The following is a 15614-nucleotide window of genomic DNA, read 5'->3' as shown; positions in this document are numbered from 1 at the left end:
ACGAAAATAAACAAATGAAACGCTTGGTCAAGAAATACGAGATTATATCCAAGTTGACTTTCACCACAAACACTGGTAGAAAAGGCAGAGAATCTAAGCAGGATTATAGGAATGTAAGAAACTGAGAACATCACCTAGTGGTTAGAATAACTAATGGAAACCAGAATGTATTAAAGAGTTCCCTCCACTTTTCCAGAACGCTCTGCCCTTTAGTCTATAAATATGCCATGTGCTATCATTTATTTTTGCCTTTCCTGCTTTTGACGTTCGTCCACCCACCTGCACAGCCTCATGAAGAACTTATTAACAAAAAAGCTATTTTTGTGAACATGCTGCTTAAATTATCATAGCGTAGCCTAAGAATTCAGGCATGTCTCCCTCTTCTTCCTTAGAAAAGTTAGCCTGCTCCAACCTATTAATGAAAGTAAGAGAGTGATAATTAGATTCACTCCCACAGACTGCCAGCAGGCCTCTCCCCCGTCAACGGAACTGTGGAGAAGCTCAGTCTTGCTGCCTTTGTTTCCCCCAGGGTGTGTGTATTTGTGTTTTTCCCCCTTTACTGGCACTGCAGGAAAGGGCGGTTCATTTATCTTTAGCTGTTAGGAACCTGGTACTGGGAAGAAAAATGTAGTTGCAGACTTTAAGTCACCCTTTATTACAGCAAAGGTTCCTACACTGGAATTTAACTCAGATGATTGATAGCCAACAATCATAGAAGTCAATTACCTGTTGTGTCCAATGGAAAACTCACATTATCTCCTGTAATTTAGTTATCTGACTGGACTCATTGGAGAGGCATCTGATATCCTGTACTTTAGTCTTGTGTTCCTACATCTGGTAGAACTTTCTGAGATGGAAGCTAGACAGCTGGCAGATGGATCAAAAATCCATCTTCTTTCCAAATCCATCCACTTTCTTCAACCTTTCCTCAACTTCCAAATCTGTCCTCCCTCCTCTCAGATCTAGAGATAGTGAGCTGCCATTTTCATTTTTATCTGTGTTCAGTGAATCTGTGGCTTAGAATGAAAATTTTTTTTCCCCTTCCTGGGGCTTGAACTAACAGGCCTGAGCTCTGTCCCTGAGCTCTTCTGCTCAAGGCTAGCGCTCTACCACTTCAAGCCACAGCTCCACTCCTGATTTACTGGTAGTTAATTGGAGATAAGAATGTCCAGGATTTTCCTGCCCAGGCTGGCTTCAAACTTTGATCCTCAGATCTCAGCCTCCTATGTAGCTAGGATTACAGGTGTGAGCCACCTACTTCTGGCTTAGAATGAAAAATTAAAAATGACACATTTGCAACACAGTTTTTTACCCCATTTGATTTTCCTAAACAGATGATATGCGATGAATCTTGTTAACTACCAAATTGCTATGTATCCTAAATATATATCTATTTCTCAAGCCAATTTTTTTACTTCAATTATTTTCTCTTAGTTATTCAAATTTCAATACGCATAAGCCTGTTGTTTTATAATCATGAAGCTTGGGGATCCGACCCCATCCAGAGGAATCTGGGGTGGCACCAACACAGGGTGGCTACTGTACCGGTAACTGATCATTTGTACAGACTCTTCTTCATCATGTTACGGAAGTAACTTTAAAAGCTTAAATACTAATCCTATTTGATCTTTAAGACACTAACATTCCTGTAATTATCCTCTTTCGACAGTTAAGGGGTCACAGTTATACTTGCCAGTATATACTTGGATTTCCTAAAGACAAAAATATATCACCATCCTGCTGCAAGGATTTGGAAGGAAATTGTGGCTAAAGAGGCTACTCTTGCACATTCACCAAACAATAAAAAGAAACCATCACTCCTGCTTCTTTTCCCCTTAGGAGCATAAATTAGTTTATGTCTGAAACCAATAAAAAGATACAGCGCCTACAACACGAAGTTAGCAGCATTGGGATTTCATAAGCTGACCGCTGCAGATGTCTGCGGTGTGTTCGCTCCTGTGAGGCATGAGACACAGCTTGCAATGTAACTTAACTGAGGTGATGTGCTGTCTCACTTAACACTGCCTCTGTTTAGAAAGCAACACACTGGCAGGAACAAGGTACATACCTTGTTTCATTTTTCAAGGCCCCTCCAGCCTCTGAGGAAGGATGGCATTGGTACAAGTTTAGAAGTAGGGAAGTGGAGGGAACTTCTGTCTCCAGAGAGCTCAGGGAACTTGGCATGGGACCATGGGCGGGGTTTCCATTCTGCATGCTAGAACTGGAGGACTTTGTCATTGTTGCATAGGGCTCTGGAGGTCCTTGTCCCCAATCCTATCTGTGGGACATGGTCTGTGGCGTTATGTACCACTCCTCAAGGATGCCCACGTGAACTGTGCAGGGGCTTAGAGAGAGGTGTGTTTTACTTGAGTGTGAACACATGAGTGTGAATTCCCAATGAGGGTAGAAGCAAGCCAGGCAAGTAATATTCTGAGGGTGACTTGTCTTACTCAGAATGACTTTCTTAGTTTGCAAGTAGTTCGATTTTTTTGTTTTTTTCATACGTACTAACAGCTGTTAACATGCCTATTTGACCAAATCATTCATCAGAAATATATATTTTATTATGTGAAAATGCAGACTATTGATGGTTAATAATGCCTACCGATGATCTATTTAATGAAATAAATGTGGAGTTTGGTCAGGAAAAATGAATTTTATTATGAGGTTAAATGTAATTTAATCTACATTGGGAAGCATTGTCAGCAGACTGAGTTGGATGGCTGCAGGACGGGATACTTGAATTCAGCTTCTTACATATTCAAACCTTAGGTTGTCTGGGGCACCTCCTCTGCACTCTTCTCATCAGATCCCCCCGTGCTTCATGTGACCATGTGGCCACACATCACAATTCTTTACCTCTATGTCTCCTTGTTTACGTTCATGAACATATAGAGCTGAACTACCAAAACCCTCCCCCAAAAGAATGAGAGGTACATTTTTCTAAAATACCCCCAGAAAGCCTCGATTTGTGGATCACCAGCCAGCATGAGTAGGAATATATATATATAATTTAGAGGAGGAGGACATGTTGATTGATTATTTCTCTTACTACTGTTACCAAAGTCAGAATCAGCCTCCCAAAAAGTAGGTGGGGTGGGCTCCAGTAGCAACCAGAGTAGTTGAGAAGAGGCTGAGGGGAAATGTGGAGCAGGCAACTGGGGCTTTCACAAGAGCAGAAAGTCGGTAGAAAAAAATAAAACACCAATGGCAAGCCATGCTCTGAGATTATTGCTCTAGCTTCTTTTCTCTGTGTTAGCCTTCTTATGGTAAGCTATTTCTTTTTGTCCCTATCTTGGGGTACATTTTGCTTAACATCATCTTTTTTTTTTAATTGTGAAAATACTGTACAGAGGGGTTACAATTACATGGACAAGATAATGAGTACATTTCTTATCAACCATTGTAGCCTCCTCCTTTGTTTCCCCTTACCATACCTTCCCATCCTCCCCCTGCTCCCCCACCCAATCCTCCCCTCCCCCCCCCCCCGCACCAAAGTTGTAAAGTTTGTTTTCGACATAACCACTTGTACATCTCATTGTTGCAATGGGTCCACCTGTATCCCTATTTAAACGATTTGTTTTTCCCCTTCCCCTCCACAAATTATACTGACACCAAATACAGTGAAACAGGGGTTATACTGTGGGGGAGGGACATACAAAGCAACAAAGAAATAATCTTATAAATGTGCTAGAAACAATCGAATGAAAGAAAAAAAACCATTTGAATACATATCTTAGGGTTCATTTCCCTAACATCAACTTATCTGACCTTTTCTGCTTGACTCAGACATATATTAGTTATTGCAAATAAGAGAAACCATGGGACCTATGTTTCTTTGGGCCTAGCTCACTTCATATAATATAAATTTTTCCAAGTCTCTCCATTTCCTAACAAATGGGGCAATGTCATTCTTTCTGATGGAGGCATAGAATTCCATTGTGTGTATATACCACATTTTCTTGATCCATTCATCTACTGAGGGGCATCTGGGTTGGTTCCATATCTTAGCTATAGTAAATAATGCTGCAGTAAACACAGTCGTGCTGGTAGCTTTAGTGTGGTCTTGTTTGTGAACATTTGGGTAAATGCCCAAAAGCGGGATTGCTGGGTCATAGGGGAGCTCTATGTGGAGTCTTTTGTAGGTGCTAGGAAGGTGGCTCACTGGTAGAGCACTTGCCTTGCATGTGTGAGGCCCTAGGTTCGATTCCTCAGCACCACATGAGCAAAAAGAAAAAAGCTGGAAGTGGCACTCTGGCTCAAGTGGTAGAGCACTAGCCTTGAGCTAAAGAGCTGAGGAACAACGCCCAGGCCCAGAGTTCAGGCCCCACAACCAGACCCCCCCCCAAAAAAAAGAAATTGTACAGGTCTCTAGACAGTCAGTCATACAGGAGGGCAAAGGAGAATACGCATAGGAGCAGGCCAAAAAGACCCAACAGTTATGTGCATATGATCATATAATAAGTTTTGTGATTCGTTTATACGCTCTCAAAAAGTAGGAGATGAAGAGGCTAGGACTCACACTGTTGGAAGAGAAATACTATGCTGTTGTTTACTACTAATGAGGATCTGTATATCCTATAGCCCAGAAATTCCATTCCTAGATTTATTCTAAAAAGCTATGTAATGTTTACTAAATGATATGTTTAAGAAAAATCATGGTCACATTGAAGTCTTGGTGATTGAAATGGCAGTAGCCCAAATCTACAGTGGAATGAACAAATAATCTATGAGAATATGACTATTAGAATAAGTGAGGATTCTAAATTCTAGTTAGAAAGAAACATCAAAGGATAATGATTACTCTCTTTATAAAGAATTACAGTGTGGTTATTTGTAAAAAAAAAAAAAACTCATCTTGCAATAAAATAAGAGTTATGGGGACTTTCTTCCATGTAATATGATATTCACTTGAGTGGTAAATGGGACAAGTCATTTTGCATACTACCCTCTCATATGGATTTATTTTTTAAGGATAATAATGTGATTAGGTTCATGAGAATGCTCAGTTCTGTTTTCTCAATTACTAAACAGACTTTACAAACTCCACGTGAAATCGGTCTTTTCTGGCCAATAAGCCAGCCATAGTCCCCCTCTCAGGAAATGTACATGGACTCTGTATTTGTGTGTGTGTGTTCTGACTGTGGAAATCTAAGAATGGTTTTAGCCATAGAAGATACACAGACTATAGAAGATATTGTCAGGCAAGACTGTAATTATTTGCCACCAAGAATTAGTTCAAAGAGGAAATAATTGGTATTTCTTCATTTAGAAGATGAACTACCATGCATTAAAAATGCGCATACAGGGCTGGGAAGGTGGCTCAGTGGTAGAGCACTTGCCTTGCATGCATGAGGCCCTAGGTTCGATTCCTCAGCACCACATAAGCGGGGGGAAAAAAAGCCAGAAGTGGCGCTGTGGCTCAAGTGGTAGAGTGCTAGCCTTCAGGTAAAGAGCTGAGGGACAGTGCCCAGGCCCAGAGTTCAGGCCCACGACCAGAACCCCCCCCCAAAAAAAAATAAAATAAATGCACATATGCCAATCACACAGTTGAGTGTTCACAATGGAGTGACCACTCATTCCTACCCCTGGCTGCTTGTGAAGTTACTCACAGGCTGTGAAAATGCCAGTGCTGGAGATCACCCTCTTAAGAGACTAATTTCATTGCTCTAGGATGGGACTAAATATTGGAATTCAACTAAGTCTAAAGGACAGAAAGAAGAGCTACTTCCCCAAAATGCAGTAGAGTTACTTGGACTTTTCTTTCCTTAGAATAAGTCATTACTTTGGTAACAGATCTTAAGCAAGAAAGTGCCTTTTGTTCAAGGTATAATGGAAATTCAAAACAGCTTGTCCACAAAATTTACATCTATTAAGATTGCAGAGCTCCAGTGGCCCATACCTATCTTAGCTACTCAGGAGGCTGAGATCTGAGGATCACAGTTCAAAGCCAGCCCAGGCAGGAAAGTCCATGAGACTCTCATCTCCAGTAAACCATCAGAAAACTAGAAGTGGTGCTGTGGCTCACGTGGTAGAAGGCTTGCCTTGAGCTGAAGAGCTGAGGGACAGCGTCCAGGCCCAGAGTTCAAGCCCATGGCCAACAAAAAACAAAAAGAGTGCCCTGCTTGTCCTAATAAGACAAGTTTACATAGCAGATCCTAGGACGCGAGACGATTGGAAGGTTCACATAGGCAGAGCCTTAAAAGCCATTAAAGCATACAACTAGAAAGCTTTTATTCTTTTTAAATTTTCTTTCAGCATGTATAATTATATTAAGGACAAAAATCTCCCTGTATTTGTAATTTGTCTTTAGCCATTCTCTCCAAACTGCTAATCTACTCAGTGTGTCGGATAGACCAAAGGAGGTCAGAGAAAAGAACTTGATAACATGGTTCTAGTTTTATTGCATTTGCATTGTCTTCTGTTATGAAAAATGACACTAAATTTCCAGGTTTTATTATTTTCATTACCTGTCTTAGGTAAAATTATATTCCAAGATAGACTCCTTGGCTTTATGACAAAATGCTCAGTAAATAAATGAGCAGATGTCATTGCCGAATTTGGGAAAATAGTGCCTTATGGAATCTGTTCGCTGAAGGACGTGTGTGTATCAGAGACCATTGTGTAAGCCACAATCATAGGTGACAAAAAATGTGTAGCACACAGTGTTCATATCAAAACAACTCCTGTCTAGCTAAGGAGACAAACAGTGCCTGCGCAACTAGAAAAAGGCAACTCTCAAATAACAATGCATTGTCTTGCACGCATCTGAACATGACTCATGTCTGTCTGTCAGCACCTCTACATTGACATTGCAGTTCCATCTACCAGTGTGCTTCACTGTTAATTCTCCAGTCTCAGTGTCTGAGGAAAAAAAGAGGATGTTCTTCTAGAACAAAAACTATGTTCAAGAACTAAGACAGCTTTTGTGGTTTTCTTTAGGAAAAAGAAAAGGTCACGCATATAAACATGCGCAGGTTTTCCCACATTTGCAGGAGTGCCACAGATGGACAGGACAGCCTCTGTGTGCTTCCAAGTGATGCATGAAGGAAAGATTGAGCTGTTGCAGCTTTAGGGTCGTTTTCAGGTCACCAAGAGCACGTGTATGAAAACAAAGGTCCATTCCGTTTCATGCGAGTATCTACATATAATCAGTCAAACGTATCAAGTTCAAATACATTCACATTTCACAGAAAATTCATATAGTCAAATTGTCTTCTCCATAGTAATGGGAAATAATTTTTTGTTTGTAATCAGATGTAAGGAAGCATGGAGTTAATTGATTCAGGTCACTGATTAAATTTCAAAGCCTCGGTTACTTACAGTACCTTTTTATCTCTATATAACCTAAATTTGCACACACAGGAATTACAAATACTTCAGATAGTATTTTGTGTTCATTCTCCCATTTGTGGTTCTGACAGACTTTTCCTGTGAGCACCACTTGGATTTATTATAGTTTCAAGTTTACTATGAAGAAGGACCACCAACTCATGCGTTCTGAATGTATTTGGAGAGTACAAAATAATTCTGGAACAATGTGAAAAAACAAACAAACAGACAGATCCCAATGGGATTTCAAATAATTCTAACTTTATCTAAGTTTATTTTAATCCATCTTGTTGGATTTATAGGTAAATGGAATATTTATACATTAGAACAAAGCTTCCGCATCATTAGTCATCTTGCAAATTTATAATAAGGCAAGGAAGCTTTAAATCATTAGGAAACCATAGTACCAATGGAATACGGAAGGGACATACTGTTTTACTACTTTTGTTTTGAATAGCGTATCCTTCCTTCCTTCCCAAGCCCAAAATGCTAGTGCACAAATTGTAAAACATGGCTCCTGTAGAGCCATCCTGCTCCTTCTCATATTGTCAGCCACAGTTTTTCTTTTCTTTTGGGGGGAGGGTCCGGTTGTGGGGCCTGAACTCTGGGCCTGGGCACTGTCCCTCAGCTCGTCAGCTCAAGGCTAGTGCTCTAACTTTTCTTTTTAAAAAAATATATAATCAGCTGTATAATCATCAATAGTGTCAAAGCCAATCGACTGAAAAGTTTATGATAAATACAAACACTTGGTGATTCTGTATTGGTTGTATATGCGCAAACTAAATAAACTTCTATTTTGTCTAGGAAACACTCTTCTCTTGGGGAGAGGGAAAATGATATTTATGAAACAGCACTGTGGTTTCTTGTTAATTTGGCATCGTTTTATATTTGTTTTCAGCTCTCAGGTGGTATATTGCTCTTCCTGGTAATTGTATAAACAAATTAAAAAGTAATGCATTTTATAGATAAGAAATAAGTATCAGAGATTCCATGAGAATCTCTTAAAATTCCAAACCAATCAGTTAGTGCCAAAATTGCTTTAATTTATTTGGAAATTAGAGACAGTCATTGCCATTTAATAGATGAAAATTATTAAGCTCGACAAAACTCCATTTATATAGACATATTAGTTAAATATAGTGCAAAAATTTCAAAGCAACCACAAATCATTTTTAAAATCTTTTGCATCATTAACATAATAGAATTAATAACTAGTTCTTGGTTTTGCTTGGATGTAAGACAGCACTGGGATTCTGCAAGAATTATAAACCAATTATGTTGTATAACTGTTACACAACTGAAAACTGGGTAAACTTCAAAGCTTACCACCATCTAGGCACACTTGTCCTCCGCAGTACAAATGGTGTGAGTGTGTGAAGTGCTTCTTTCCATGTAAGCCCTGAACCTGGGATGCAGTTCACATTCTCTAGAATGGCTACGAGGTCATCCAGTAGGAAGCTACCTCCTGCACGCTGAGGTGTCTGAAGAACTCTGTTCCACAGCGTGACTATAACTTAATGAGAAATCCTGAATCACAGTTACCCAGAAAAGCTACCTGCTCTGCTACTCAGAAACTTGACTAGAAATAGTGTTTATTTTAAACTGCTACTTTCAGAATAACTGGTGATTACAAAGATACATAAAGCTTTAAGCATTTAGAGCAACTTTATTATAGATTGGAAAACTCTTTTTGGTAGTTCATTAAAATGTTAAAAAACAGAACTATTTTATTTCACAGCAATTTCATCAGAAAAAATTGAAACTCGTATAATATGTCTGTAGCAGATAAGGCCAGTTAGCCTTAAACTAGAATCACAAAGAAGAAGGAGTAATTTTATTGTAACTCTCACCATCAAATTCATAGCAATAAAATAGACCTTATAACATAAATATTTATATGTATAACGTAATTCTAGCTCACTAATGTTATGTTAGCCAGGTGCCTAGCGACTTAGGCCTGTAATTCTAGTCACTGGGGAGATTGAGAGTTGGAGGATCAGAGTTAGAATCCAACCTGATCAAAAATGTCCTCTATCCAAAATTATCAGCATATGTGGAAGCTAGAGCTAGCCTACAAACCAATAAGTAAATATGTCTGGTGGTATGCAAGTGTATGCAGATGTATTAACTGCAATTCAGTGGAGTCAAGGGAGACCTCAAGAAAGGCAAAATGAGCAAATAATGTTCCAGGAAGCAGGTACTTGAAATGGGTAGATGGGGTCGAGGGCAGAGGGTTAGATGAAGAAGAGGAGCAAATGCAGATAGGAATGTATATTCTACACGATTAAGAAGAGTGAGGGAAGGCGTGGGGAGGAGAGGGATGGTGAGACTGTTCAAGGGAGGGCATTGATCAACATAAATTGTGTTCACACACTGCTTTGTTAAGTGACAACTCCTCCATACAACTTAAAGATAGTACCCACTTTAAAAAGGCTGGACTGAAGGCTTGCACAAGCAGTAGAGCTCCAGCAAGAAATGAGAGTGAGCCTATGGCCCCAAGTTCAAGTCCTGGGACCAGAAAAAAACACATATGGGACAATTAATAAGCATGAGAGAGTACACACACCCTGTATTACCAATATGAGGTTTACAAACAGGGAAACAATATCTGTGGTGCGAGGAATCAAAGGTAAAGTAAGGAGAAAGCCATCTCACTGTACCTGAAATGCTGAGCAAATTTTAGAATCTAAATCCTATCTTCATTTATTGGAACAATTTTGTAGTGAGTGAGTGGAAGATAAGACAGCTGGAGTCCGAAGGGAATTTGGAGTGACCTAGTGACCAAGATGACAGATGATGGCTTTCTATGAACAGATCCATGAGCCATGAAGAAAATCAGAGTTGGCCATGGTCAGAACAGCAGATTATCAGCTTGGCTGCTGTCTGTCCTCAGGACTCCTCAGACCGTCTCCAGCCACTGCTTGCACTTCTGCTGGCCATGACAGACTTGGCCATTAAGGTGCACAACCCACGTTTCCCTCCAAAAGTAAGCTGAGTAGCTTAGCTCAGCAACTGAATGGCACCCTTCCATACAAGCTTTTGGCAACAGATAACTTCCCAGAGGCAGGTATCTTCTCATTACGTCCTAATCTACACTGTGAATAACGTCCGTCAAATTTACAGAAATGATATTCCCTTTCCCCCCTTTGCTGGTACTGGAACTGGTACTCCCTGTTTCGCACTCTTGCTCAGCTTCTTGCTCATGGTGGGTATGCCACCATGACTCATGTCTCCATCACAGCTTCATGCTGGTTCATTGGAGATGGAATCTCCAGGACTTTTATGTCCAGGCTGGCTTTGAATTATGATCCACCGTATATCAACTTGGTGAGTAGCTAGGATTACAGGCATGAGCCACTGGCCCTGGGTCCGAAATGATTTTCTTATAATGAACAACATAGACACTCTAGAAACAGAGACATCTCCTCAACTTGCTCATCTTACACACGTTAGGAGAAGGGTCTGACAAGTTGGAAAATAAATTTAATGAGAAAATTAAGAAATTCATCTTCTGCAGGCTCCTCACATTAAGAATTAAAAAGGTATGGGGAGACTACTTTGTCTGATGAAGATGATGCTTGAGCAATGTGACAGTCTAAGGAAGTAAGTTAAGGTCTCATGTAGTAACAAAACACCAGTCAACACATCTAATAGGAATGCTCAAAATGTTCCAGTTCATCTGCATGCAATATAGAGATTACTATTGAAAGTAAACTTGGAAAGAACCACAGTACTAAGATTTTGTGTGTGGAGATTTGGGCAAAGTGAATGCAAGTTTACTAAAAGTCACTAAGTAGTAGTGGTCATTAAGGAAGGCTAAGAATTTGAGTTTGAAGTTATTATTATCTCTAAGTAGTTATACAAAGGAGTTTCAGTTCACCATCAGATTATGAGTGCAATGGATCTAGACCAGTGTCACCTCTTTCATCATCCCCCCATCTCTCCCAACCTCCCATCCATTCATTTTCCTTTTCACATATATCCATTAAATATGAGTACATTCACCATCCTGTCTCTTTCCATTTGTCTAGACCTTGTCCCTTGACCCTACCCCATCTTCCTGATGCTAAAAGTTCCATATTCCTGGTATTCATTTTGAGTTACAGCAAAGGAATCAAGTGAGTCTTACTACCTTCTGTCCTTAAAGACTACCCCAAGCCTATTTGCTGCTTGACCCAAGAGGGGAAAGGCAGCCGTGTGTGGATTAACTGGAGATAACAGGAAAAGATGAACAGATTCTTCTTCATTCCTTTTTAAAGAGAAGACAAATTTCTGAGAAAATGGTAATTTTTATTATTGAATTAAAAATTATTGAATTAAACAATTATTGAGCATCTATTACATACTAAGCATTTCTCTAAAACTGTAAGTTTTATCTGTGGAAATAAATAGCATCTCTGTTCTCATGGATCCTGGTTTCTAGCTGAAAAGAGAGAAAATGAGAAGTAAAAGTGAGAAACCAGTAAAGCATGTAGTAAAAATGACTGATGTCAGTAACTAAGTCCTGAGGAAACATATCATGCACAAGATGCTGAGAGAGAGGTGAGCGTGGCGCTGAATGATCTGAAGGTCTTACGGTCAAGGCATTATGTAAGCAAAGACACAAGGAAGATGTGATTTCAAGGATCTTTTGCAAGTTCATGGAGAAATGCATTGCCAATGGAAGAGAATATTAAATAAGACTTTCCCTGGGGGGAAAGCATCTAACATTACTTTTTTCTGCCCTAAATATATACAGTATGGCATATGTCATTTGTCTTGGCCACTTCATGGAAATATACCTAAATATATTGTAGAACTCACTGGGTATTTCTCTTCCTGCACAGACTTTGGGTATACAAGTGAACTTAACTTCATGGCAGGATATCAATTACTACAAGGATTTTAAAACATCACTTGTTTTGTTTTGTTTTGTTTTGTTTTCCAGTGTTGTGCTATTTGCTGTTCATGGGGTTTTCTTTACGAATGAGTGGAGATTACATCAGTGCTGCTAATTTACCATTTACGTGGTACTTTATGCAGTTACCCAGTGAGTTTTCTAATGGCATAAAATTACAACTATTTGTGCTTTTACACTACAATACTATAGGGATTAATATGATTTGGAGTTGTCTTTTTTATACTGTCTCTAATATGTAACTTTAAAATAAGCTTATTTATTTTTTAGTGACATTTATTCAGTAGGGTGTGGGACAAATGAAAAGGAAATATGGATACCTACACAGAGTGACCTGTGTAAGGAAGGCAACAAGGCCATCTTCATCTTGCCCACAGCCGATACCCAAGGAGGGCTTTACATTTTCACATCTCTTTCTATTTGTCTTCATCTGTTTTTTAAAAGTTTTTCATTGATTGAATGGGAAAAAAAAAAAACCAAACAGCCTTTTAATGTAGCAGACCGGAGTGTACTGTGTTCATACCTTCAGCATCCCTTGACCTGAGATGGTAGATATATGCCCCAACACCTGGCCACATGTGACTAAATGATTCTCAGAAAGAGACACTGTCCTCTTCATTTAACCCACAAGCCGGATGAGAGAACAGAAATCACAATGTAAATATTCTTTAAAGATTCTTAGAAAATATAGAACACTAATCAATGCTAAAACATTATTTTTTCTTTTTCCTTTAGTGCTTCAGTGTCCTATAATTTTAGAGACTAAACAAGTGATTTTTTTGATGGAAGTGATTAAAAGCATATCATCCTTTGCGCTCTACATGTTATATGATAGACATAGCATTCTTTAATATCTCTGTGGAGCGAACACACATAGCTGATTTTGAGGTGATTATATTGTTTCATACCTTAACATTCAGTAGAGTTGGCTCAGTTTTGCTTTCACTTCTCTGTGAGTTTTTGTCAGAAAGCTGAAGGACAACATTGAGCAAATTCCCTCCGTAGAGGGTAACATCTCTGTTTTTATTTATTTATTCATTTTTCTAAATGGGTTGATACACAGTAGTTAAGTTCCTGGGTAATGAGTGGGTTGAAAATTAAAGTATACTTTATCATGTAGATACACTATTTTGAAAATGTGTTTTCTAAATATAATTCTGATTCAGGTTCTAAATGATATCATTTAATTGCCCTTAAATTCATAATACACTTGAATACTAAATGATTTCTAAGCATTTCTTTCTAGATCTTTTCAATAACACAGTGACATTTAATAATGTTGGTGGTGGTGGAGAGTGGACATCTCAAACCATTCTCAGAATTCTAAATTACCAGAGTCTCATTATTATTCAGATCCTTGGAAGAACATCTACTGAACATTTATGCAATACTCCATTTGGATCTAAGGTGTCTTTTCTAGAATTTGTCTTTTGAATATAGAATCAAGTGATTATAAATAATAAAGCTGGCCCAGAAAAAAATAAAAAATAAAACTGATCTAGAACAGCTAGGTTTTACTGAATGACACTTACTTGTGCCTTTCCAAAATACTTCTGCCAAATTGGTCACAGATTGATTAAAATTTATAATTGAAGCAGTTAAGAAGTTTATCTGCTATGGCTATCTACAATGTAAGTGCTTTAAGCATTCAGGATCTCAACTTGGATGCATTCTCTAAATGTGAAGTAGTATTCAGATAGATAGGAAAAGAAGAAGAAATGTGACTGGGTATAGCCAGTAACTCTAGTGCCTGCTTAGCATCTGCAAGGCTCAGTATTCAGTGTTCCATCACCAGCATTTGCACACACACACAATCCTCTGCATGTGTAATACTTTTTAAATTTATAAGTATGTGCTTAATGTTTGCTAGGATACTATGTCACCCACATTATACAGAGTAGGGAAGCAGTATTATAGGCAATATTTAAATTCCTTGCTTTAAGGCCACAGATAAACATCAGTAACATAACAGAATAAATATGCTGGCAGAGTGATAGAGTTATGTATCCATAATGATAAGCAAATGTGGTACAGTATATACATATGAATGGATGAGTATGCATATGTACAAATATACAACTTACAATCACTGGCTGTGTTTGATCTATCACTAATTATCCTCCATGTTCTTCAGTATCAAATCATCAGTCTCCTCTTATAAGTGTAGTAACTTGACTACATTATCTATAAAGTATTTACACCTAAAGTATCTTCAAAAGACTAGTGAGTTGTAGCAGAAGTATCCATGACTCTAGTAATGTAATGGGTGCAACTGTGACAAAGTCCCAAAAGACAGTCTTGACCTTCCAATTTGCATGGAAATACTTGGCATGAAACAGTTTTTCAAATGTATAGAAGAGACTTTTGACATTAAAGTACATTTTTCTGGGAATCTGATTTTGAAATGAGTTGACAACACATCTAAGATATCACAGAGACATTTCTGGAGCTAATTATTGTTGTAGCTGATTATTAGAATTAAAATCTAGTTTGTAGCTGGGCACATGTCTGTTATCCCAGCACTCAGAAAGCAGAAGCAAGAGGGTAGTGAGTTTAAGGCCAGCCTGAGCTACACAGAAAGGCCCAAGGACTCGGGCTGGAAGGTAGCTCAGGGGAGAGAGCTGTGCATGACCCTAGTTTCATTCCAATGTAGGTTTTCAGGTTTCTGCATACTGTCCACTTACTTTGTCTACAGAACAGGCAGCTCGACAACTGAATTCTGGGAGATTCCGGGGTCATACATCTGTTTTTTTTCTTTTTCTTTTCAGATGTTTTAGGTATAACTATTTTGAATGTAGACATCTAAAACAACTGTATGTTGAGCAAATTTTGTTTCTCTGGATAAAATGAAGTGAAGCATTTAGAAAGACAGGGAGTAACAAGTTACTGTAGAACTTAATTCTGTAAACAGTTACATTGAAAAATACAGTATTTCCTTTATGTACATGGATGGACACAGCATGAAAATGTTAGAATCTATACATAGTGTAATTATGGGATAAAAAATAAACGTTAGTCTCAAAAAGGTTATCATCTGAGACGTTTGTATCACTAATAACTAAGAGAAAATATTTATGTCTTTAATTCAACATTCTTCAAAAATTAATACTAGTACTTATAAACGATGTAGGTTATCAAAAATTCAATCCAATGATTTTTGTCTATTTTTGAAAAAAAGAATTTTATATCACTGAAGTGCATTATTATTATTCTAGGTTAGAAAGGTATATAAAATTTCAAATTTTATTTTAAAACTTCTACTTATCAATATATGCATGTGAATATATTTCACATATACATTCTTACAAATATATTTGATTGCTTAGCCACTACCTTTTCATTTATGATATAAGCATATTAAGATGCTTTATATTTTGTGCCCTTA

At 38.3% G+C, this 15614-nt stretch overlaps 1 protein-coding gene and 1 long non-coding RNA gene across 3 annotated transcripts in view; one reads left to right on the top strand and one right to left on the bottom strand.

The window, feature by feature from the left end:
* LOC138808007 (uncharacterized) overlaps nt 1–15614 on the top strand; it is a 386844-nt gene that overhangs the window by 272526 nt on the left and 98704 nt on the right. The gene's annotated exons all lie outside the window — the stretch shown is intronic.
* The window catches only part of Gabrg2 (gamma-aminobutyric acid type A receptor subunit gamma2), a 65118-nt gene that overhangs the window by 47798 nt on the left and 1706 nt on the right, over nt 1–15614 (bottom strand). The window lies entirely within an intron of this gene.

The sequence above is a fragment of the Dipodomys merriami genome, unplaced genomic scaffold (genome assembly GCF_024711535.1).
Source record: "Dipodomys merriami isolate MVZ:Mamm:240054 unplaced genomic scaffold, mDipMer1.0.p SCAF_44, whole genome shotgun sequence".
In the NCBI taxonomy this organism is placed as follows: domain Eukaryota; kingdom Metazoa; phylum Chordata; class Mammalia; order Rodentia; family Heteromyidae; genus Dipodomys; species Dipodomys merriami.
The sequence above is the reverse complement of the archived record's forward strand: the minus strand, read 5'-3'. Positions and strand labels throughout refer to the sequence as shown.